At 46.8% G+C, this 23649-nt stretch overlaps 1 long non-coding RNA gene across 1 annotated transcript in view; it reads right to left on the reverse strand.

Annotated features, from left to right (window-relative positions):
• Nucleotides 1-23649, reverse strand: part of LOC118542830 (uncharacterized) — a 62325-nt gene that overhangs the window by 32404 nt on the left and 6272 nt on the right. The window lies entirely within an intron of this gene.

Raw genomic sequence — 23649 nt, forward strand, 5'->3', positions numbered from 1 at the left:
AGTCAAGTTGACACGTAAAATTAAACATCATACTAAGCCAGTAATACAGTTCTGTCACATGGTTCACTCCACATTTACAAGGCCCTGTGCTATGAAATACACATAGCTAAATTAGATCCCTTCTTTCTAGTGGGAATAGGAATGATAATCCATATATAATTCTAGTAATAACATTAAGTACCATGAGGGGGTCTAAAAACTGAGATGTTCAGGGTAGGGCGAGACTATTTCTTCCACAGGGTTTCAGGGAAAGAGTGTAGCATTTCAGCAGGGAATTAAAGGATGATGATAATGGCATAAAAGAGCAGGGCATTCCTAATGAAGAAAAACAGAAAGACAAAGAATCAGGAAAACATGCTGAGTCGTCTAGTTTAACTGTAGTTTAAAATCACTGAGGAGAGGGACGCCTGAGTGACTCAGTTAGTTAAGCATCTGCCTTCGGCTCAGGTCATGATCCTGGGGTCCTGGGATCGAGTCCCGTGTTGGACACCCTGCTCAGCAGGAAGTCTGCTTATCCCTCTGCCCTGTTTGTGCCCTCTCGTACGTGTGCTCTCTCTCTCAAATAAATAAATAAAATCTTAAAAAAAATTAAAATAAAGTATATGAGGAGAAACAAAAGTAATCTGTGTAATTAATGGTAAGTGGTAAAGGGAACCCAGAGCTTCCCAATCTCCCCAATAGGACTTTCTAAGAACTTACAACTTTTGGCCTAGAACTGTTCTGAATTGTTTCAATTCAGCTTTTAAATATTTCTGAGAAATAACTTACTTCCCATTCTGCTAACTTCTCCCATCTCCTTAGAGTTCCTCTCCTCCAGTCCTCGGTATGCCTAGTTGCCCATTAGGCTACAGGTTTAAAAGGCTTTTGAGGGGGCCAGCAACCAGGGGCTGCCAGTGTGGTGGGGGAGCAGGGCCATCGGAGAAGCTGGTAGGTATTTGTTTCATGAATTTGAAATTCATGAGCGGTCAGGACGACGGACCTCACAGGTCCTGGATGCCTCGTCCCTTAGGGTCAACACCAGGTTGAAGTGGTTTGTCATATGCTTTGTGTGCAGCACTTTATTCTCTATCCTTGAAACTGGATTGCTGTGGCTTCCTGGTGGTATAAAGCTTTTTGCAGCATTTTATACTCTTGGAAACACTGCTGCATTAGCCAGGACGTGCTTTTTGATGGGACCCATGAAGCTGAAGAAAATGTTTGAAACAACAAGACTGCTTGCAACAATTATTATGCTTCTGTGTTTCATATTTACCTGTGTGCTGCTCTGTGGTGGCACAAGAGGGGACTGGCCTTATTATTCTGCATACTGCAGTTCTTGTCAATGACCTGGTATAGTCTGCCATACAACCCACATGCAAGGGGAGGTTGTTTGACTTCTGTCTTGTTGCTTCTGGTCCTCTAATGATTCTTACACAAATATGTAAATTTTAGTACATGCACATTAAAATATGATATAAAAGGCAAAATAAATAAATAAATAAAGGCTTTTGAGGAGGAATCAGCATATTTCATAAAACATATTTCAAGTCCAAAACAATGAATTTCAAATTCATGAAACAAATACCTACCATCACCCACTATGTATCATGTACTGTGATAAGTCCTGGGAATATAAAAATGGATAAAAATATGTTTCCTGCCCTAAAGGAACCCACTGTTCACTTTGGAACAAAGACTCATCACGAAATGGAGAATGTCTTTGGAAACATCTTGAGAAAGACTATGCAAAAGATATCTTCAAGGTCAGTCCTAATCTGGAAAGCGATTTCGCCTAGTTTGTGTCCACAGGAGAAAGGGTACCACCCTACCTTCAAATCAGTGCCCAGTAGCTGTTACACAAGTCACAGTGGTGGAGCCAACCAATGCCCACTGAACGCCTCCAAGGGTCAGGCATCGAGTTAGGCTCGGGTGGTACAAAGAGGAGCGAGATATCTAAGAAGCATTTCTGAACTGCCTCCTGTTTACCAGGTGCTATGGTAGATACTGGAGACCTGGTCCCCCGTGCTCCCTTGCATGCTCTCTCTCTCAAATAAATAACATCTATAAAATAAAAAGAAGAAACTACTGACATTATAGGTGCCCATCTGTAGGTATAGATGGAAGGGAGCATCCTAGAGAAGCAGGAAGCAGCAATCACCTAACTCACCTATCCTGTTCCTGGGGTTCCCTTGTTGAATTGGTCTGGTTGTAGCTCATCTTCCTCCAACACATTGATTCCATTTGTTTTCCACTTTGATAGTCAAAGTGATCTCCAAACACAAATCTGAGCATGTCAATGCTCTGCCTAAAATCTAGGTGTAGCTGTCCATCACCCAGAGGATAAAATCCAAACTTCTTTACCCAGCATGTCAGGCTCTGATTCAGTCATGCTGATTCCTCCTCAAAAGCCTTTATTTATTTATTTATTTATTTTGCCTTTTATATCAAAACTGCTTATTTCTAACCACCGTCCCTCTGTATTCCCTGTTACAACATACTCAACCGCTTGCAGTTCCCTGAATATAGGACCCCTCACACCATGCTATTCCCTCTGCCTGGAAGACTCTTTCCTCAATTTTTATTCCTCCTTTAGAATTTTGCTCTTGAAAAAAGAAAAAGGAAAAAAAGCCTTGTCTGACTGGTCTCAACAGCTCTACCCTCATCTCGGATGAATTATGAGACTCTCCTCTGTGTTCCTGTAATACCCCATCTGTCCCTCAGTCACAACACTTGTCATTCTGCTCTGTAACTGCCTGCTTATCTGACTCTCTTACAAGACCATGAGCTCCTTAAGGACCACTAAAACCCTTCGTTTTTATGCCCATTATGTGCCAATACAATGCTTAGTATCTAGCAGGCATTCAGGAGACTACTTATTAAGAGATTGAATGAATGAATGAATGAATGAATGAAAAATATCAAGCATTTACTGGAATCTGTGTATGAAGCACATGGAAAAGCCTCCAATTTAATAAATATTTATTGGGTACCTATAATGTCAGTAGTTTCTTCTTTTTATTTTAAAGATTTTATTTATTTGAGAGAGCGCGCAAGTGAGCACGAGCAGGGGGAAAGGCAGAGGGCGAGAGAAAGGGAGAAGCAGACTCTCCACTGAGCAGGGAGCCCAACGTGGGGCTCGACATAGGGACTAACATGGGGTTCAATCCCAGGACACTGAGATCACGACCTAAGCCGAAGGCAGACGCTTAACCCACTAAGCCACCCAGGCGCCCCCTATCAGTAGTTTCTTGGCAGGTACTTTAAAAGTCAAACATAGAGGGGCACCTGAGTGGCTCAGGCGTTAAGCGTCTGCCTTCGGCTCAGGTCATGATCCCAGGGTCTTGGGATCGAGCTCCGCATCGGGTTCCGCATCGGGCTCCGCATTGGACTCCCTGCTCTGCGGGAGGCCTGCTTCTCCCTCTCCCACTCCCCCTGCTTGTGTTCCCTCTCTCACTGTATCTCTGTCAAATAAATAAATAAATAAATCTTTAAAAAAAAAAAAAAAGTCAAACATCGATACAGGTTCTAACGTTAAGCTACTTTCAAAGGAGTGAGAGAAGTTAAATATATACTCAGTCAGATAAAGAATAGAGCATAATGACAATGCAATCATGCTATTAAAGTTATCAAAAAGGGCAATGGGATGGCATGGCCACCACCACATTGTTTTCCAGAGCTGTTCTTAAAACCACCCTAGTTACACTGGCTAGATAAGAACAAACCTTTTCTACTTCGTTCAGCCAAGACTGACTAATTTTTTCAGTAGGAACTAACAACAGGAACAAGAAGAAAAAAAAATACAAAAGAATTTTTTTTCAAAGACAGACATTTTCAGCCAAGGATAGCCAGAGCCTAACCAGAGAATTCTCACTGGATACCACATGCCGAGGTCTAAACTTCCTTGGACGGGATGCTTTCTTCTCTTTCTGCCCTCTAGGCTCCTCTCCTGAACTTTAGCCTGGCCTGAGCTTACTGGCAGCCTCCTCCTTTGCTCTACCTACAGATCACTCTAATTTTGAGACCCTGGAATTTCTCCTGAAATTCTGCCTGAAACTCACCTTTCTCTGTCTTTTTTAAAAAACTTGTCTGGGCGGGGGCACCTGGGTGGCTCAGTTGGTTGAGTGTCCAACTCTTGATTTCAGCTCAGGTCATGATCTCAGGGTGGTGCGATCGAGCCCTACATTGGGCTCTGTGCTCAGCAGAGCTCAGAGGCTGCTTCTCTACCTCTGCCCCTCCATCCCCCGCTCGCGTCCTCTCTCTCAAATAAATAAATAAATCTTTTAAAAAAAAAATCCTGTCTGGAATATCTGCCTTTACCTGGCCTTTGTTAAGGATGGTTCTATCCTTTAGGGGTATCCAACTGGTTTCCTCTCCTTCCCCTGAACTTACGCTGCTTGGTCTCCTCTCGGATATTTTCCTGGAATGCCCCTCTGCCGTCCTCCTAACCTCTGCACATTTGCACAGTACACTTGTTCAGGAAGCGTTCTCTGAGCAGCCTAATCCACAGGGCAGCTCTCCTATGTCTGAACTCCAAAAGCCCTCATGTCAGTTACACTTGGGGCCCTGTGTTACATTATAAACCGTCCCTATGAGGTTGTGATTTATATGTTTACCTGTCTCATTACCTCTGACCCCACCCAGACTGTAACCTCTTTAAAGGCAAAGAATCGGGGATGCCTGGATGGCTCAGTTGGTTAAGCGTCTGTCTTCGGCTCAGGTCATGATCTCAGGGTTCTGGGATCAAGTCCTGCATGGAGCCCCTTGCTCAGCGGGGAGCCAGCTTCTCCCTCTGTCTGCCACTCCCCCTGCTTGTATTCTCTCTCTCTGACAAATAAATAAATAAAATCTTAAAAAAAAAAAAAAAAAAGGCAAAGAATCGCATTTTATATTCCCCCCACCCCCCAACTGCCTCCACCCATGACTGAGAGCAGTTACTGAGCACCTAGAGTATGTGAGTTGCTATTCTGGTGCTTTATGTATGTTATTTCACTTGGTCCTCACAATTTTCTCACAAACGAGAAAACTGAGGGTCAGAGAACATGAATAAAAGGCCAAGACCACCCAACTAAAAAGTGGCAGAGCCACAAAGGGACTCCAAAGCCTTGTGGCCTCCAAGTCCAGCTGGCACCTCGAGTGGGGCAGGCGTGCCGGAACCACTCGCCAGTGACCAAGCCATTCCCAGGGCCTGGCGGAGAGCCAAGGTACACAACAGCAGGCAGCAGAGCCAGCTTGACACTCCCCTCCTCTGAAGCCCACATCTGGGTCTCCCTGGCTTCCTGGCACTAACCCTTCACCCTGTGCCAATTTAGGCAGTAGCCCCACTCTGTTCCACAGGTGGCTTATTTGGAAGCCCTGATTAAATGCATAAGACGTCAGGAAGTGAGAAGTCAAGCTCCTCGGAAGCAGTTAGAGAAGTGGTTCTTGAGCCCTGGCTGGCTGGGAGGGAGCCCCTCCCTATGGCCACCCAGTTTCAGCTCTTGTGTTTTCCTTTTGGGGCCTGTCAGGCAACTTTGGGATTACAAGGACGAGACTTTTGCCAACAAGCCCTGTCTGAAAGAGACAGATCAGTAGAAGCCCTGACACCATGGAAGCCCCAGGGACTACGATCCCTCCTGCCTCACTATTATGTAAGCATCATCTCCATTTGACAGGAGTATAGCAACTGAGTATTAAGAGAGTTTAAGTCACTTGCCAAGGTCATGCAGTTAATAAAGAACAAAACGTGAACTTAAATCCAGGTCTGGTCTACCTGACTCCAAAGGCACATGGACATCTCAGAAATCCCAGCACTTGAAGCCTCTCTCGTAGGGAGCAGCCAGGCTGGTGAAAGAGCTACAGAAGGACCCAGGCTGGAACTAAGCTCCCAGGGTCAACCTGGAAAAGCAGAAATGTGCAGAGCCCAGAGCCGACCCTAGGAATGTAGAGTCTGGAAAAATGTCACTCACCCTACCCCCAGTAATTTTACACAAATGACCTCAGGCTGAAATGAATATCAAAGGCAGTATTGAAGAGGAAAAGAAGTCACAAAAGGACATCACGGAGCCTTAGCAAAATGGTTTTTCCACAGAGAGGGGAAGTACTACCCGAGTTCACTTGGTACCTCGCAAGGGTAGAAGGGATATGAGCTTGGTATGAGAAATTTTGGCACCTGTCTGAGCATTTTTTGTGTATCCTTCTCCCTTCCCCACCCTTAGCTACCACCAACCTCCTGGTCTAAATGGAGTGAAGTAATTGTAGTTCCCTAAAGATAATTCTACAGGCCTCAAATTGCCCTCCCTTCTCACTGCTGATGTTCTTTTTGTTGTTGTTGTTGTTGTTGTTGTTTTAGATTTATTTATTTATTTGAGAGAGAAAAAGAGAGAAAGACTGGGAGGGGCAGAGGGAGAGGGAGAGAGAGAGAATCTCAAGCAGTCTCCATGCTGAATGTGGAGCCCAACATGGGGTTCAATCTCATGACCCTGAGATCATGACCTGAGCCAAAACCAAGAGTGGGAAGCTTAACCGACTAGGCCACCCAGGCGTCCCTCACTGCTGATGTTCTTAGGAGTAGCTAACCAATCTCGCTTCCAGGGCCCCAAGGAACAGACACTCACTGTCCATCTCTGGGAATGATTGAGGGCATGCTCTTGAGTCGTGAGGAGCTGAGAGACAAGGTGAGGGACAACTGGAGTTGCCATCCCCACCATGTTACCTATCATAACATTTCTGAAGGAGCCCAGTTTCCTCCCTCCCACGGTCACTGTGCTCATGAGAAAGAGAGTCATACAGTACAGGGAGCTGGACCCCTGCCCTCTCTCCTGCATCTGCCATTCCAGCGTCGACCTCTCCTGTCTGGTTCTGAGAGCTCTCAACGGCTTCCTGGTGAGAAAGTCAGGAACTGAGGGAACTGGGCCCAGAAAGCCTTGTCCAAGAAAAGCCCAACTCTTAACAACTCAGGACAGGGAGCGAATTTCATTTATCCTTGAAAATTCAGCTCCTGACAGTTGGTAGTAGGTGCCAGCATCAGGAAATTAAATTATTCTTAAAGGTCGGAATGCTAAAGATTGGTTAGAAACAAGCCACAAACTTGATCTGTTTCCTGCTTGTCAACTTGTCTCTAATCGTCCCAGAACAACATAATACCTCTGTCACCAAAGCTCTCCAATCCTCCGGATCCTGCTCACAAATCCAAAGGTGGCGATAGCTAAATAATCAGCATCTAATTTGTGAGAACCGACCTCCATTGCTCAGAAAGATCCGGTGTTTCATCCTCCACCTCTCCACACCCTCACAGGTTACACACCCAAGAATAAAACAAGGTGAATTTCAGACCGGATTAAGGAAATTTCTAACATCTATTTAATCAGCCCTCTGACAACACGTTACCAGTATGTTGTAAAAAAAAAAGCAGAAACAGAGAGAGCAAACCACCTCCTGAATCATTTCCTCTCAGCATCAAGGTTGACCCCAGAGTCTGATCCACAAGCACACACCCAGGCCCTTGTAACACAGGCATGCACATTCCTAGCACCCACTCTAAACTAAATGGTAGCCACACACAAGCCATTAGGACACCACAAAACTCATAAGTGTGCCTCGAGCCCCCAGACAATATTAAGACTATAAGCCCATCACGCTTCAGCACAGATGAACGCTGGGAGCTAGAGCATGCACATGCATCTCTGTGGCCTGTGTGTTCTGTCCGGTTCTTCGGGGAAAGAGGAAAACATGAAGTGGAGACCCTGATGGCTATGAAAGGAATTTCCTGCTATTTGTTTCAGGGAACCACAGGCAGGAAAGAGCCAGGAAAGTTATCCAAACAATCATAGCCCACTCCGGAAACTGAATGTGATGTTCAGGGGAAGCCTGTGCAGGAGGCAGAAGAACAGGAAGGGAAGTCATATCAAACCAAACCGTGAGAATTCTGTGCAATGGCAGGGAACCCCCAACTCGGCCCTCCTTCCCCAGGGCCAAGGGGGGCTCCTGACTCCAAAGACTCTCCTCACCACACCCACAGTGGACATCTTCAGGCCACTGAAATAAACACAGAGCTGTGCAAGAAGAGACACAAACAGAATTTCCAACCTGCTCGTTTGGGGAAAGGCAGGCATGTGAGACAGGAGAAGTATTCAGGGATCTGCCACAGCTGCCCCTGTCTTCCTGCTACTAATCACACAATCAGAACTTGAGGGCAAGAAGGAACATAAAAGATTATCTCAGCCAAATTCAACTTCAGATAAGAAAACCAAGTCCAGCGTAGACAAGTAACTTTCTCCAGTAACACTTAGCTCACACACTACTAAGAACCAGCTCTCCTCACTCCCAGCCCAGGGCTCTCCCCCTCCCTCTGGGTCTTCCAGAGGCTGGGGTGGGAATATGCCCCAGAGTGAACCGTATAAAACTCCCTTGTCCTCACTCAAGGTAGGGGTGTAACTAGATCCGCCCTCCAAACTCACTAGGGGATGAGATGAGGATTGGCATTTCCTCCCGTTTATCTGCATTGCCTGGTTTGGAGCCTTACGGAGATTAACCCTCCATTTCAGAAAAGCCCACTGCCATGGGTGACGGGGTCTCCACCCGGCATCCTGGGCTGCGGCTCCCCTGTCCCCACTCTCACAGGGTGGAGCAGCTAAGCTGCATGCAGAGCTCTCCCTGTAGTGCCAGAGCCCCCACAGAGCCCTGAGCCCCTCCCGGGTTCCCCTGCCCTCCCCGAGCCTCTGTCCCACCCAGGTGGCAAGCCACCCCAGGGGACAGGCAGAGAAGTGAAACCCACCCTGGGGCGGGGGGGAGAAGCAAATGAAGGGTGAAAGGAAAATGTGAATAAAGGACACTGCCTCCAAATGCCTCCCTGTCATAAATGTCAGCGTAATTTCATCCATTCTCAGGACAAAATGTACCCCTCCAACAGCCCAGAGGAAGAAAGCAAGCGTAGACTGCATTGTCGATTCACAGACGGACGAGACCCAAACAGCGGGTGACTCAAGAAGCCAAGATTCCACTGCCTTCCAGAACCCAGACCTCCGGCCCCCACTCAGTAGTCTCAACTATCAGTGTTTGAGAAATTCCGCTCTCAGTTGGTCCGGGGTGAGACCCGTCGATCTCAATTTTTAACAAACATCCCAGATAATTCTGATACAGATGCTCGAGGACCATCTCAGAGAAGTCCTGCCTTCTCACTGCCCCACCTGCCACCCGGTGGCTAAGAGCAGAGGTGGTGAAGTCCCCAGACCTGGCCTCAGACTCTGGCTCTCATGCACGAGCTGCAGGGCGCTGGGCAGACGACTGCGCTTGAGCCCCCACGTCTGTGAAATGGGGCTCATAAAAGTACCCACCACATGTGCTGTTACGGCGAGCACGTGAGGTGATCTAGTTATTTACCGTGTTTAGCACACTACCTGGCAGGTAGTAAGCACACGGTATTTGCTGGGTACTAGCTGTTCTACTACTTGTCAGTTGTACTATAATTAGTAAGCACACCACATTTGTTGGCTAGTACTATTTTATATTGCAATACGTACATATAACACTCATTACTCCCAAAAAGTTGACAGGTCGAATAACTTTTAAGCTATAGGGTTTCTAGAGCTAGCCGCTTCGCTATTAGCTTAATCCTAAATTACCTCTTCCCTGTGCCCTGCTAGTCTCACCACTCCCTTCTGCCCCTGGACGCTGGACACCCGGCTCTCAACGAAAGTTGAAATTTACATTGTGCTTTTATGTTTTGTGATGAATGTCAAGTGTTTTGTAGGGTGTGTTCTGATGGCCTGCTCTTCTCCAAAGCCCTTCCTTGCCTTCCCTCCTTTCCACCTCTCCCCTCATCAACCCACAGCCCCCATTTTCCAGAAGACTTATAGGCAGTTAATATGTGACCCCTAGACAAAGAATATCCATCTGGCCAAAACCCTGAAAAATCACTCCGATCAACAGAAAAGGTTGATGGAGAATAGCGCTCAGGCCTGCGTACCCTTGGCCTTGTGCTGAGGGGACCACGCCGAGCTGAGGGACAAGGTCTGGGCACGCTCCCTCTTTCCGTCACTGCCTCCACCACTTCCTGGCCCCAGCCCGGCCTCCTCCTAGAGCTTCTCCCCACTGCCCATAGTATTTCCACCTGGACAGTCCACAAGCATCTCATCCAAACATACCCAAAATTGTGTTTAGCATCTCAGTCCCAAGCCAGCCTATCCCTCATCCTTATCTCAGGGCTACTGGCACCCGATCGACCCAAGAGCCCAAACCAGACTCAGCTCCAAGTCATCTTCGTCTTTCCCCACCCACCATCACCCACTCTGGTCACTCACCAAGGCCTGCCAGTTCTTCAAATGGCTCTCCTGCCCCTGCACTCCCAGCTCAGATCTCAGACTCCCACGTGGACTCCCCACAGCTGCAATAAACCAACTGCGAGAGCGTGTGTCCTGAAATACAACCTGACCAGGTCACTCCCCACTGAAAGCCTCTGGTAGTTCCCCACTCACAGGACTCCAAACTCCTTAGGCTGGTTGTCAAGACTTGCACAATTTGGGAGGGCCCTACCCCTCCTGCTACCAAAGAGAGCCCTGAAATAAGACCAGGCCAAAAATATCCACCACTCCACTCTAACCTAAGAGGCCAGCCACCCAGGGAACATGTCACCTCTCACCCAGACATCAGCCAAATTTATTTTATCTGATGGTGGATCCTTGGGCCCTGAAGGGATGATAAGGACTTTAAGGAGGAAGAGAGAACAAAGGCATGGCCAGGGCGTTCAAGCCCCGGGGCCTGTGCTCTACTAGCCAAAGCTTCCCATCATGCATATGGCAAAAGGGCCAAAATTCCGTGCGGGATTCCCATAATCTTCCCTTCGTTCTGGATATAACTCAGGACTCCCTACCGTACCCCACAAGCCTGCAGATTCCCAGACGACCTGGGAGGAACAGAAGAGGAAGGCTCGAGGTTTGGCACCAGTTCAGAGTGGAACTCCTAGGGCCAAATACTAGGGCCTTTGACTGTAGGGGGGAAAAAGGCCCATTGTCTGGGTGGGTGGAACCAAACCATAATGGCAGCAAGGAAACCAGTTTTGTGCCCCGAGATGGGGACTTGGCCCTCAAATATCAGGGTGGAGAGAGGGAAGGAAGAAAGGAACACATACCTTAAGAATACAGAGGCAACTGCAACAGTTCTTACTCACTCCTGGGTTTTGTTTTCTTTTCTTTTTTTTTTAAGATTTTATTTATTTGACAGAGAGACACAGCGAGAGAGGGAACACAAGCAGGGGGAGTGGGAGAGGGAGAAGCAGGCCTCCCACCAAGCAGGGAGCCCGATGCAGGGCTCGATCCCAGGACCCTGGAATCATGACCTGAGCCGAAGGCAGACGCTTAACGGCTGAGCCACCCAGGTGCCCCTCCTGGGTTTTGTTTTCTGTTGTGTGTTTGTTTTCCCTCACATAGAGCTCTGCATGGCCTCTGAGTCCCCCAGGATCTAGGAGGACCAGGAAAAGGCGTGGCTCCCTGGAGGGTGGAAGAATCAAGATGAGATTTCGATGACTCCATTATGAGACTGTTAGTGGAGAAAAGGAGCCACTCTATCATTTCCTTAAGTGCTGGTGAAAGAAAACAAAACAAAAAACCAAAAACCTCAGAGTTAGCTGAAGGAAACAAACAACAAGGAAACAAACCCTTCCTGCAAAACACTGGGCACGTATACAGGACAGGGGGACCCTGCCCACCCCAGTACTGCAAGAAACAGGAGGGAAAGAACAGAAAAACCTGAGCCTTAAACAACAAATATTTCTGTTTGTTTGTTTATTTGAGCAGAGGGAGAGGGACAAGCAGACTCCGCGCTGAGCCTAACTCAGGGCTTGACCCCACAACCCTGAGATCACTACTTGAGTCGAAATCAAGCATCAGTTGCTCAACCAACTGAGCCACCCAGATGCCCCTAAACAACAAATGTTTCATGAGAACATTCTCCCAGGACACCAAGTCCAAAGCTACTTGATAAGATTCTGAGTTGCCTGAGTGTCTTAGTTTGCCCCATAATAGGTCTCTGACCTTACTCCTTGATGCCTAGAGATTTGTTCCTTTGGGTTTGATCCACTGAGGTGATGGACCATTTAGATTGAAGGACAAAGTCTCATGCTTACCCTCAGGGCAGAGTCTACTGTTTCTAGGCTGGGAGGGGGTGGAGGGATCCACTGTTTCTCCCTTCCTGCCCTTGCCCCAGCCGTTCCTCCGCCTCTCACACCCTTCCTTCTCCTGCCCTTGCCCTCAGCAAACTCAAATGGCATGCTCCCTCAGACACCCTGAAGGGGCTCCCACAGGCAGATGAATGCTTCTCGCTCTGTACTCCCACAGCACATTGATTTTTTAGGGTTTTGCCCAGATGGATATTCTTTGTCTGGGGGTCACATATTAACTGCCTATAAGTCTTCTGGAAAATGGGGGCTGTGGATCCATGAGGGGAGAGGTGGGAAGGAGGGAAGGCAAGCAAGGCCTTTGGAGAAAGTTAACAGAGAAGAGCAGGCAATCAGAACACACCCTACAAACCAAGCAGCCCTCACTAATCCATTCCGTGCCCACGTGCTATGTACAGAGGTGAGTCATGTCCCCTGTGCGGTGAAGGCTTTCCTCCATTTTCTGCGTTCTCCACACACACAGCTCAGTGCTGGGTGCTCTGGTTTGGCCCCAAGCCCAGGAGGGGCTATTTATAACATCCTGGGGTAATGATATTTAATGTTTTTATTTTTGAAAATTAAGGTAGAGTATAAAAAAGAAAATAACTATCACCCGTACTCATTTTCCACCTGTAATCTAAACTTAATCATGGTTAACATTCGGGCATATTTCTTCCAGTCTTTTTCCGGGTGGCAGACTGTAACCTTACACTTCTGGGGGTCAGAAGTCCAAAATGGGTCTCACTGGGATAAAATCCAGGTGTTGGCAGGCTGGTATTCCTTCGGGAGGTTCAAGAGGTGATCTGCTTCTCCAACTGACCCCACTGCTAGGGGCTCCCAGGTCCTCTGCCTTCAAAGCCAGCGATGGCTCGTGGGCTCTTGCTCATCCTCGCTGCAGTGCTCCAATCCTGGATCTCCTGCTTCCCTCTCTCACGTACAAGGACCCTGTGACTGCACTGAGCCCACCTTGATAATCCGGGATACTCTTACCATCTCAAGATCCTTAACTTCAGCACATCTGCAAAGTCCCTTTTGCTGAATTCAGTAATAGTCACAGGTTCCAGCGTTAGGAATGGACATTTGGGGGAGGCCATCACTCTGTGTACCACAGGCAACTTTTCTAAACTCTACAACAGAAATTTGTTTTGCCTTCCTTCTCTTTCACTTTTTTTTCTGACACACAGGCAAAAGCACAAGCTTTGAGGTGAAACACAGTAGCTCTGTCGCTAACTGGCTGGATGACACAGGACCAGTCATTTCACCTCCCTGAGCCTCTTTTTCTCTCATCTGTAGCACAAGGATAAGGCTCACCGCATTAGGAAAAGACAGGGACAGAGTAAGGTAAGTTGGTGCCTGGAGTGCGATCAGCCCTCACTAACCATCCCTTCCACCCTTTCCTTCGCCACCCCCTTTTCTTTCCCCCGTGCCCATTTCCTCCTTTGCCTTTCTCATCATTTAGCAAAGAAGGCCATACTACCCACCCTGTTTGTGACTCTGCCTCAGTGCTTCTGGGAATAGCTACTCAAGGCAGTCACTGTATTTACATGGAGAGTCTGGGTTTTTTGAAGTCCTTTTATGTTCACATAAAACTTACATAGAACTCCTTATAACTTACACGTGCCAGTTCCAATTCTGCCCTGTGAATCTATACATTCATTTCTTTATGTCATCTTTCTGCAGTCCTTCTCTTTACTCCTTCTAAGTAACAACAGTGCAGAGACAGGAGCGGCGCCCAGCCACAGCAGGGAATTCTTTGGTCAAGATGAATGCTGTTTGCCAAGACGTCCCCTAAAGCCCACTTCTAGGCTCAGCTTCCAGCAAGACCACCGAACTCTAGGACATTCCCAGACCCCCAGGGACAATAACTGTGACAGAAGCCACACACCCTCTGGGGATCCTGCCATGGAATTATGACACTTTCCAGAATGCTGTTCACGAGTTACTGTGACCCAATCCTTCTACTCCTGGAAATTAACTTCCCCTATCATTTTCATCTCCAGCTGGCCTGCCAGGACCCTGGCTAAAAAGTGCATCCCCACCCAGGTGACCAGGGCGGCATCTCTGCCTATTGTCAGAACTGTAAGAGCTCACACCCACCCAGCACCCACTACGTGCCCGGCACTGTGATGTAGATACAGTCTTCACTAAAAAATCCCATGAATGTCATCACCCCTGTTTTAACAGATGAAAAAAACTGAGACAGAGACGTTAAGTAAGTTACCCAACATCCCACAACTCATAATTTAACCTCCTCTCCCACCCAAATAAATATTAATAATTTAATCTGGGAAGAGAGCAGCCTAAGATTTCAGAGGTCTCCTGGATGAAATCTACCTTCCAGAATGATTTTTGCTCCCCGACCCCATTTGCAGGATTCAACGGTCAGCATTTTGTTTCCTGTCTTGCCTTTCACAGATGCACCTGTTCCCTCACACCACACTCACAATTGCACATCCCTCATAAAAGCTTGCTTTTATGAACCTCAATCTCTTTTGGGAAGAAATGGGGTGAGGTTCCTGGTCCCCATGAAAAGTCATTCTTACTGAACTGTCAACTATTTGCATAGCCATTCTCTGGCCACAAAAGAGGTGCACTAGGGAAAGAAGATGTAATGAGAAGCAGGAGGTTGAGAGAGTTCTTGGAATGGTCATAAAGGAGAGGAGATTCCAAATGCAGAAACAGTCATAAAACACACCCAGAGTTTGTGGCCTTTGTACAATGGCAGCCTCACCTATCTCTTTCCATGCCTGTTGGCACCTGACTTCCTTCTCAGTCTGCCCCTCCTGGGCCTGTCTTCTCAGACCAATACTAAAGACCTGGGACTGCAGCCAAACCAGAGCACCCAGCACTGAGAGGGCAGAAAAGGGAGCAAAGCGTTCACTGCACAGGGGACCTGACTCACCTCTGTACATGTGCACTTGGGCACGGAATGGATTAGTGAGGGCTGCTTGGCAGGACTCATGGCTTAAGAAGTTTAGTAAGGAGTTGTACTTCCTCAATGCTGTCTGACCGAGAGCAAAGGGGCGTTGGTGTGGGAGGTAACACAGCGCTCTCCCATTTAGAAACCCATTGTCCCTCCCTTCTCCCTCTGCTGGGTTACATTCTTCTATCCATAGGTCACTTATTCACTGAGTTGGGTTCCAGGAAAAAAGAATGTCAGTTGAATTCCTTAAAGCCCCAAGCACTCAATTCAGCTCAGGAGTATCTATCATCTCAGTACTAGTATGTTTTTAAAGACCGGCAGAAAATTTTGACGAGGGCCTTTGCACCCACAATTCCTTTGAAGACTGCTGAGCTACAAACCAAGGGAGGAAGGAACCTCCTAGGTGCTAGGGACCTTTATGTTTAGACTTCATCTAATGCTCAGAATTGCCCTTTGAAGTAAATGCTATTACCCCTATTTTGCAAGTGAGAAACCGAAACTTCAAGAAGTCACTTGTCTCCTCTCTAAGAACTGTTAAAAATGGAACTAGGACTCAGACTCACATATTTCTTTTTTTTTTTTTACGATTTTATTTATTCATTTGAGAGAGAGACAGAGGGAGAAAGAGAGAGAGCGCACGAGCAGGGGGGTAGGTGGAGGGAGAAGCAGGCTGTCCACTGAGCAAGGAGCTCAATGCCGGACTTGATCCCAGGATCCCGGGATCATGACCTGAGCCGAAGGCAGACGCCCAACTGACCGAGCCACCCAGGCGCCCATCAGACTCACATATTTCTTAATCTAAAGCTCATGTTTTCACTCCACACCATCCTACCTACTAGAATTCAAAGAAAGGAAAGATGACTGCTTCCAACAGAGATACAAAGGGCTTCGGTGAAGAGACAGGGTCTGAGATGGGCTTTAGGGTAAACAATAATTCAGGAGACTGAGCAGGAAGGCAAGGGCATTATAGAAATAAGAGAAAGAATTAGAATAAAAAAATAAATTAATTAAAAAAAAAGAATTAGAATAAATTCAGACACAAGAAAGTAAACTGTTGGGGTGCCTAGGTGGCTCAGTCGGTTAAGCGTCCGACTCTTGTTTTCAGCTCAGGTCATGATCTCAGGATCATGAGATCAAGCCCTGTGTCAGGCTCTGAGCTCAGCATGGTGTCTGTTTGGGTTTCCCTCTCCCTCTGTCACTCCCCGCCGTGCGCTCTCTCTCTCTGTAAAATGGATAAATAAATCTTGAAAAGAAAGAAAGAAAACTACAGGCTGAGCAAGGCAGCAGATCGGGGCATGTTACAGGGGCCCTGAATGGCAGCCTAAGTTATCCGAACTTATCCTACAGATGATAGGAGTAACTGGGAAACTTTAAGAAAGTCAGAAACATGACAAAATAGCATTGTCAGGAAAATAACTCTGACAGTATTAGGCAAGATGACCTAGGGAAGTGGTTCTCAACTCTGGCAATTCATTAATTCCCTGGAAGCTTTTTTTCTTTAACTTTTCATTTTGACATACTTTCAGACCTTCAAAAATGTTCCAAAAATAGTCCAAGTTCCCATATACCCTTCACTCAACTTCCCCAAATATTAATGTTGTAGATAAGCACAGTACAATGACCAAAATCAATAAATTATCATTGATAATACAATGAACTAATCTACATATCTTGTTCAAATTCCATCAACCTTTCCACTAAGGTCCTTTTTCTGGCCTAGGAACCAATCTAGGATCAAACACTGTATTTGGCGGTTTTATCTCCTTAGTCTCCTTTAATTTGGGCCAGTTTCTGAGAAATTCCTTTACCTTCATTAACTTAACTTTTTAAGAATATTGGCCAATTATTCTGTGAAATGACCCTCAGTTTGGGCTTATCTAATATATCCTCATGATTAAACTTAGGCTATGCACTTTTGGCAAGAATACCACAGACGTGATGCTGTGCCTTCTCAGTCCATCGTATCAGGCCGGTGATACTGATATCTCCCATTACTGGTGATGTTAACTTCGAACACTTGCCTAAGGTTTCTCTGTAAAATGACTATGTTACTTGGAAGCTTTTAAAAACTATAAATGCCGGGGCCACACCATAGACCAATTAAGTCAGACTCTCTGGGGATAAGGCACAGGCATTGGTAGGTTTTAAATGCCCTGCAGGTAATTCTAACCAGCATCCAGGGCTGGAAACCACCAGCTTAGACAATGAAGATTAGAATCCTGGAAATCAATAAGGAAGCCATTCCTCAGGCCTCTCTTTTAAAAATAACAGCCAATTCCAGGCACAAGATAAATATACTTGGACTTTGGCATGGACCCATGGTAGGGGAAAGCAAAGACCAAAAATCCCCTGATTGAGAAAGTGATGGGTGAGTAGACTGCTGTCCAATAAAAAAAGAAGGCAGGATGCTAAGTAAAGTGTCCAGCCCTGCTGGTCTATTTTCTCTCCAGACTTCAGGGAAACCTTTGCTGCAGAGAAGGCACACACCATATAATTGTACTGTCATGAGCCTGAAGTGAGCTCCTAATTGCACTGAGGGAGGGAGTTATACATCACGTGATACAAATATACGAATACATGCAAAGATAGGCACTTCCAGGTACAGTTGAATGGACTGTTCACAGAATCTAAGTCAGAGCTACATGACCTCCCTTAAACAACCTTGCCCTCCCCACTTGGTCTTTCTCCTTAATCTCTTCTGAAGTGAGTAAGGACCCTTTTGTAAATTTCATGAAATAGGAAAGTGTACACAATCTCCTGTCACCAGGTTGTTGAAGCAATGATACTGTGCTCAACTTCCTTACCACTATTATCTTGAGGTTTCCATAAAGAGATTTCATCACCCCTGGAGGGGCCATCGATAACATGCAAAGAGGAACACCAGTTTAACCCAAATCCAGAGGCAGGAAGGACCCTGATGAGAACTATCCCTAAAGTATTCACAAACCACCAGGAGCTGGTGCTGCTGGTGCAGGGAGCTGCTGCTAGGCAGTAAGCAATGAAGAGAAGGTAGCTGTGACATACTCCGTGAGCGCTATGAAAAGATGCAACTCAATTATCCCTCAACTATTATAAATCCAAGTATCCCTCAAGCCTCTCTCTGGGATCTCACTGAGAGGCTGGCACATAATTCAATGCTAATACTCAGGTGAAATAATTTATAGAAGGGTGGGGTCAACTAGGTCAGGAATGGCTGGGAAAGGTTTCACAAAAGAGGCAGGGTTCAGGTTAGGCCTTTGAACGGTTAAGTCTTAGGGAAACAGAGATGATGAGAAACACAAGCACTGGGAAGCAGGTGTCAGGCACCACCGGAGATGCTCATTTGGAGGGGGATTTCAGGAGTGAGAGGGGGTTTGCATGTTATTTTCTTTATTCCTCCCAACCACCGCTTGGCGTTATTTCCTCAGAAAGGTAAAGTAACTTGCCAAGGTCGGTGGTGGATCTGGGATTAACAAGCAGGTGTGTCTAATAGCACCGCCATTGAGAGAAGACTGAACATGGTATGTAGGGAATAGGAAGGAGCAGGGAGAACTATGGCGGAAAAATAAGATTAAGAAACAGGGAATTTGGGACCGTATGTTGTACAGCCACGAAAACTAGACAGAGACATCTGAACTTGATCTTGTATTTACACAAGAGCCTTCGAAGATTTTGAGTAAGAGAGTGACCAAAGCGACATCCTGAGCAAAGACCAAAGGGGACAGTGGTGAAAATCAGGGCTCCAGGTTCCTATTCCAAAAAGATGCCACTAACAACCACAAAGGGGGCCACACAATACAGTGGAGTGAGAACTGGACTAAGGGTCAGAAGCTTGGGTTTAAATGTAAAAAGTGGGGCACCTGGGTGGCTCAGTCATTAAGCCTCTGCCTTCGGCTCAGGTCATGATCCCGGGGCCCTGGGATCAAGCCCCGCATCAGGCTCCCTGCTTCTCCCTCTCCCACTCCCCTCCTTGTGTTCCCTCTCTCGCTGTCTCTTTCTCTGTGTCAAATAAATAAAATCTTTTAAAAAAATGCAAAAAATTACGCACTAAAGTCATGACTTTGTTAGGCTAGTTACATACTCTCTCTGCACTTCAGTTTCTCTTCACCCATAAATCAGGTAAAGTGAGACCTAATCCCTAAACGACCTCTAAAAGCTTTGCTACGCAAATTGTGGCCCATCAACCAGCAGCAGCATCGTCCAGAAGCTTATTAGAAATGCAGCATCTCAGGCGCCACCAGAGGAATCAGTCCTGCATTTAAACAAGGTGATCGGTAAACACATTAAAGTTTAAGAGACTTCTCTAAATTATGCTCCGGGGGCTCCTGCGTGGCTCAGTCGATTAAGCGTCTGACTTTGGCTCAGGTCATGATCTCAGGATCCTGGGATCGAGCCCCACCTGGAGACTTGCCCTCAGCAAGGAGTCTGCTTCTCCCTCTCCCTCTGCTCCTCCCCCCACTCATGCGCACAGATGCTCTCTCTCTCTCTGAAATAAATAAAATCTTTATTTAAAAAAAAAGGGGGGGTTCCAGTTCTAAAATGCAATGGTTTCAGACTCACCTCAACTCTGTCACTTGACAGGGAAGAAAATTACCTATTCACTTCATTTGTGTCTAATTCATTTTTTCATTCATTTTTCCCTCATCCTAACACCGCGCCCCCCCTCCCACACACATACATACTTGCCCACACCTCAGTTGTGTTCTTAGGAAATACCAGTGGGCAGCGCTGCCATCTGGTGGCCATGACCGTAAATGCACGTAACCTCACTGTTCTTGCCCTTGAAGGGGGTGGGGATCAACAGAGCGGGTGAAGTCCAAGTCACAGATTAGATATGAGAATCACAACCACCCACAATGACCGGAAGTAGCTGTCAGACGGACTTCAGCCTGCACCATACAGTCATGTCACCATTCAAAGGGCAGTTTTTATAATAAAATGTGGTATTAGTGGGGAAGCTGGGTTCCAAGCCAAACTCTGCCCTTGTAACCTTCAAAAACAACAAAAAAATCACTGTGACATGTTTTCAGATATCCAGCCCCTGCCTGAACTCCGTCAGTAAACTTGTAATTTTCCAAGGAAATTTACTTTGCTGTGACAGCTCTTTCTCATCCTGAGCTGAACGTGTCTGCTGCACACTCACCAGTCCGAGTCCTACTCTGTTGGCCCTGAAATGCATCTAACACATTTTCACAAAACAGACCTTTCCCAAATGACAATCCTGAAGTCCCTACACTCTTCTGTCCCTTTCCAATGGGCCAGCGAAGTGTGTCCAGCACAGCGGAAACTCAGTATTCTAGGAGTGTTCTGACCAGCGCAGCAGAGCCACAGGACCACCCGTCTCCCCATTCTGGGCGCTAGACCTGTATTAGAAAGCCACATCAGCTGAGGCGACGACACTGGTTTTTCCTACTTGTATAGCGGCTCAGTCACCCCACACTTCTGTTGGCGTATACTTTCTATTCAGCTTTTTAAAAGATTTATTTTGAGAGAGAGGGAGTGGGGGGAAGGGGCAGAGGGCGAGACTCTCAAATAGACTCCCTGCTGAGCACAGAGCTAGAGCTCACAATCCTGAGATCATGACCTGAGCCAAAATCAAGAGTTGGACGTTAAACTGACTGAGCCACCCAGGAGCCCCATATTCAGTTTTATTTTTTTAAGAAATATTTATTAGAGCCTGCTGTGTACTATGCGCTGGAGACACAAAGATGAACCAGACCTGGTCTCTGCCTTCACTGAGCTCTGGGCTACGGAGGGAACCTAATTCAAAGCCAGACCATCACAGTTCAGCGGGAAATACCTCAACAGAGGTAGACACAGACTTTTGAGGACCATCCCAGCAACCCCCTGTGAAAATCTTCCACTCTTGTTTTCTGGGCTCAGTTTTCCTCATTTCAAGCTCAAAGTGAAAAAAAAAAATAGTAATAATGCAAATGTCCCAGACGGTCATACTTGGGTCAGACATTTCCTTCTGGTTAATCCAAGGCATTTTGGGGCTCATTCTGAATGTCCACTCTCTCCTGTTACAGCTGCCACATGAACAGAAATTCTAGCAGGTCAGAAAAATTGAGTGTTAGTCCTGTGGCTTTTCTTTCTTTTTTTTTTTTTTGGCCTGTGGCTTTGAGGTTAATGGAACTGTATGATGTTGCACAAATCATATAACTTAAATTTCCGTTCTGTGAAATGGAGCAGTTAGGTTAGCCCTCAGTGGGTCTCTATGTCTAGTGAGAACCCCTCAGAGACAGCTTCACACCTTCTTCTCGGTAGCCACCATCTAGCAAACGCCAGGGACACATTAGGTGCTCAAATGTCTACTGAATATATGTATGAATAAATGATTATTAGGGCAGCATGAATCATGGAATCAATCAACAAACATTTCTGAATGTCTACTAAGTACACTGTGGAGTCAGGAAACCAAATAGGGGCAGAATGGTATTTTCTCCCCACTTTCCCTTACCTCCTTCCTGAAGGGGAAGCTTTGTAAGGCAGAGGCTGGGTTGAAACAAATAATGTTCTCAAGATGGACTCTAAGTAGTTGTCAATATTAACAAGAAAAAAGTCTGTTTGTCCTGGGGGTGTTTTATATCAATGAACCTGAGGGACCCAAAGCCCCCTCCCATGGTACCCAGGACCCAAACCCCACCCCAAGTCCTTGGAGGGGAAAACCAGACAGAGGGAACTGACAGGGAGCCAGGACTGAGGGGACCAGGAGGAAGGGCTGAGGAGCTCACTGACACTGCAGCAGCCTGGGAGCAGACTGACGGATAACTCAGTGGGCAAAGGAAAGCACTCCCACCAGGTCCCTTGTGGTACATGACCATTCATCAGTGAAATTTTCTTTCTGATAATGGACTGCACTTTTCACATGCTTCCTAACATACCAGGCCTAGTTAAAGTGTTACGAGATTATCACTTAATTCAACAAACACTGATAGAGTACTCCCAAAGTGCCAGGCCCTACACAAAAATGAACAGTAACACCCCCTCCACTACCCTCAAAGATCCCCATCCAATTAGCTCCATGCTCCTCTGCACTGCCCTCCTCTGTGGCCTCCACCAATCCAAATCCTACCCTACCAGCAAGACCCCGCCCAAGCTCCACCTAATGAGAGTCCTCCCAAGTGACTCTGAGCCCACAGTGAACTCCTGCCACTTCTGGAATTTGGTTCCACTTCCATCTCTAGGTTTTATGAATATATGTCATCTCGCTGGTTAGACTTGAGCCTTCTGAGAACAGAGACCATTGTTAGAATTTTCCAGAGAAACCACATCCATGGTTTATATCAGACCAAGCTCAGACCAAGCCCATGCCTTCAACTGGAGGCAAATCCCCGTTGTGCCTGCCTCATGAAGGTGCTTTATAAACTTTGTAGTAGCAAAGTCTACAATCAACTCTCCAACATGTTGATAAGCAACAATAAATTGAAAATTGAGAGGGTGGGGCACCTAGGTGGCTCAGTCATTAAGCGTCTACCTTCGGCTCAGGTCATGATACCAGGGTCCTGGGATTGAGCCCCGCATCGGGCTCCCTGCTCCGCGGGAAGCCTGCTTCTTCCTCTCACACTCCCCCTGCTTGTGCTCCCTCTCTCGCTGTCTCTCTCTCTTTGTCAAATAAATAAATAAAATCTTAAAAAAAAAAGAAAAGAAAATTGAGAGGGTAAGAATGATCACACAGAAATCAAAAAGGGTTGGGGCGCCTGGGTGGCTCAGCCGTTAAGCGTCTGCCTTCGGCTCAGGTCATGGTCCCAGGGTCCTGGAATCGAGCCCCGCATCGGGCTCCCTGCTCCGCGGGAGGCCTGCTTCTCCCTCTCCCACTCCCCCTGCTTGTGCTCCCTCTCTCGCTGTGTCTCTCTCTGTCAAATAAATAAATAAAATCTTAAAAAAAAAAAAAAAAAAAAAAAAAGAAATCAAAAAGGGTTTGACTCATGCCTTGCCTCTCCCCTCCTAAGTCAAACAATCACGCCATCTGTTCTCACTCCTGCCTGGAGGCTGCCAGGAAGGACTTCCTTGTTAACCTTTCCCTCAGCCCCAGCAAATATCACTCAGCATTCAAGCCCGTCTCTCCTCTTTCTTTGAGCACATTTCCCAAAGTCTCTGAAATGAGTCAAGTTTAGTAAGTACTGATGTTTTTACCTTAATGGTTACTCTAAGTAGTATTACCTTCTTCCTTTGCCTTGGGCTGATTCCAAAGTCTGGAGCCAACAATCCCAACAGCACAGGCAAACACCCTTTAAGGGCTCCTTCCCTCCTATGGTTCCTGTTTCTCAAACCTTCTTGGCCTTGAAGGCCTGGGGGTCTTCCACCAACCCAGTTCCTTCTCCTTTAGTCTAGAGCAACTAAGCCACAGCCACCTTCCTGATGAAAAACAAGGAAGCCCAGTATGACCCACTGCTTCAGGGGCAATGTTCTGAGCAAGAGAGAAATAGCCTCTCATCTTCAGTCCTCTCTGCTTTCCACCTTACTTATGTGGCCACAGAATTGGGAGGAAATTGTAAACAGAGTGAGGACGGAGCAACTTCTCAAGCAACACTCCTGTTGCTCCAGGGGCCTGGAGGACAGAGGGGAAACAGACCATGTCATCCTCTCTTCTGCTGACCCTTAGTACTCGCTTTCCTGCCTGATATTAAGCTAGAAAGCA

Source organism: Halichoerus grypus, chromosome 15, assembly GCF_964656455.1.
Source record: "Halichoerus grypus chromosome 15, mHalGry1.hap1.1, whole genome shotgun sequence".
Taxonomy (NCBI): Eukaryota; Metazoa; Chordata; class Mammalia; order Carnivora; family Phocidae; genus Halichoerus; species Halichoerus grypus.